Below are 3,004 nucleotides of genomic sequence, written 5' to 3'. Positions count from 1 at the left end.
AACGTATTATTATATGACTGGCGACGAATCTTGGATCTATACTTACAACCCGGAAACAGATGATCAATTGCTTCGACGTCAAAAATCAAGGTTATATTGACAGTTTACTTCGATTATCGATGTTTGCTGCACTCTGAATTCCTTTCGGCCGGCCAAACTGTTAACAAGGAATATTTTTTGAGTGTTATGTGTCGTTTGCGTGAAGCTATTCGTAAAAAGAGACCAAAGCTAGAGAAGAGAAGAGATAAAGCAACGTCGCATACTGCATTAATTCTTCACGAGTTTTTCGCCACATTTTCAACCAATATCGTGACGCAACAAACGTATTCGCCTGATTTAGCTACGTGTGAGTTTTGGCTATTTAGCAAACTTAAACGACCTCTCTGGGAAACCGTTTTGAGTCAATTGAAGACATTAACTTTAACAACTGTTTCGAGAAAACGTTCTCACTATTCTATTGGAACCAATGTGAATTACTTTGAGGGGACGACATAGATTTTGAGGAATTTTTAAGAATTTTTTATATTTTTGCACAAAGTCTTACTATTTTTTTGCTCACAGTAGTATCTACATAAGTGTGTTAAATATACATAAATATATGTATAGTATAAATAGGTAAAACACACCCAATTTTGCTATAGGCTCTCAGTTGTTGATCGCCAACCAGGCTCTTCTTACACAATTAAATTGCAGAAACAACAAAATATGAACAAACAGCATTGAGAATAAACCTGAAATTGAATGTATTGATGCTAGTAACAAATGTACATACAGACATGTCTCTCAAAATAGAAAGGATATTTTTGTAAACAAGATTAGTACGCTTTAGACAAGTGCTTTAACTTTATTCTATCTATAGGTTTGTATACACCATATATACCTATGTAGAATAGTGTACTGAATGAATTTAGCTTAAGCACAGTTTTGAATGTAAATCTAAAATGCGGCCAGGTGGCTGAAATTAAGGTTCGGCTATGAATCCAAGCAACAGGTTTGGAAACTAAATGGAGCACAAAGTTCTAAGCAATTGACTCGCTGTAAATATAATTACAATATGTAGAGAGAGGGACTACAAAGAAACTCTGCTTTGTAGATTGGCTATTGCACACAAAAGAATTGTTCACTGTAAAGAATTTTGTAAAATATTTGCATTGAAAAAATAAAATTAAAAAAACTCTGACTTAAAATATTGTTTAAGCAATAATAAAGGCACTTCATAATTCGAGAAGACTGCCATGTTATGAACCTAAAGTGGAGAAGAATGAAGGAAAAGGTGGAACAAGTTAGAAAACTATATTGATGATCAATATACGATTGAGCAACACCTAAAAGATTGGAGCTCACGAAAGTGTCTGAAGTTATATCTGACGAAATCGAATGATTCCGTTTAAATAGCTTCCAAGGACCTGATTTGAGAATAAATAAAACTATACTACTACGTCATACAAGTATATGATTTTATGAGATTCAAGGTAAGCGCAAAATATACGCTTAGATCTGCTATTAGTTAAGCCGTCAAATGCCAATTTTTGTTAAAGTAAAAGGAAAAGTGCCTCGTGGAACTCTCGTTAGTTCCAAAGTCATTGATAAGCCATGAAATCTAACAAAATTAAATAAATAAGCTTTCCATAGATAGTAGGTAGGAATTGAGACAGTCACTCTCTCTCTCTCTCTCTCGAACAAAAGTATATCTAAACATTAAGAGATTAAGGACTGATTGGTTTTCTTGAATAAATATTTTCTCTTGAATTGAACTTGAGTCTAAACTTTGAAAATTAATAAAACTAAGATCTTGGCAAACTGGCAGGTTCTCAGCAAAAGAATCGCACACAGAATGAAGCGACCGGAACTGTGCAAAAAAAGTGAAAACATGAGCAGAACAACCATACAAAATGAAGGCACTACAGTGATGTGGCCATAGACAGCATGGAACTGACTGTCATACTAAATAGCAATTTAAGAAATTTAAGGAAATTATGAACCTAACGCCATCAACAGGAACGGATAGCCTAGTCGATAATGACTGAAGAGTGTCCGAGGAACCATTCATGTCGGATCACTCCTGGTTAGGCTTCAACATTCGCGAGAAATCGAATAATCCTCTCCAATTTCGAATTCTCATAAGAATAACATGAGAAAAATTGACCAAGATAGTAACAAAAAGCTTATTAAAGAAATGTCAGAATATAATCAGCACTGTTCAAGAATTAGATGAAGAAGTGATGAAGATTAGTTAGAAATAGGCTTAACCATATCCTTCAACCTACACTATTGACGGTTCTCAAAAAGAGGACATTGCCTGCTTGGTAAAACGCCGACCTTAGGAAACTAAAAACCCACTTAAGAAAAGCCTTCACTGAATATTATAGGATACTTATGGTAGGTAACCTTATATAGTTACCAATTCTTTCTTTCCACGCTCAGTGGTACAACAATTTCTCTGTCCCTCATGGCAAAATAACTAGGGGTCGAAATTGATACCAAATTGAATTGAAAGATTAACATTGAAAAACGAATAAATAAAGCGAACATGACCTACTACACCTGCAAAATAATACTTAGCGGAATATGCGGCCTTAAACCAAAAATAGTTACGTGGATGTATACAGCCAGCTAGTTTTCGGTCATCTTTCGACAAATTCTAACTTATGGAGCACAGGTTTTGTGGTCAGCATTAAATAAGCAATATAATGTCGGGAATAAATGGAATACATACAAAGAGAAGCCTGTGCAGGGGGTATCGGAGCCATCAAGTCCTGTCTGGCTGATGCGTTCAATATACTCTTGTATCAGCTACCCATAGACGTGTATACTCCAAAAGTAGCAGCAAGTGGAGTGAAGGCGGGAGTATACTCCAATTTCAGCCAGCATCTTCAAAGCAGAAGTACTAAATATAAAAAGGTTATGAAGTTCTATTGAATAACTGCGGGGGGACACAGAAAGCAACCATATTCATGGACAGCCAAGCGACCGACACCACAGATGAATTAAAACATAGTCAACA

The sequence above is a fragment of the Bactrocera dorsalis genome, chromosome 5 (genome assembly GCF_023373825.1).
Source record: "Bactrocera dorsalis isolate Fly_Bdor chromosome 5, ASM2337382v1, whole genome shotgun sequence".
Taxonomy (NCBI): Eukaryota; Metazoa; Arthropoda; class Insecta; order Diptera; family Tephritidae; genus Bactrocera; species Bactrocera dorsalis.
Note: the sequence above shows the minus strand (reverse complement) of the source record.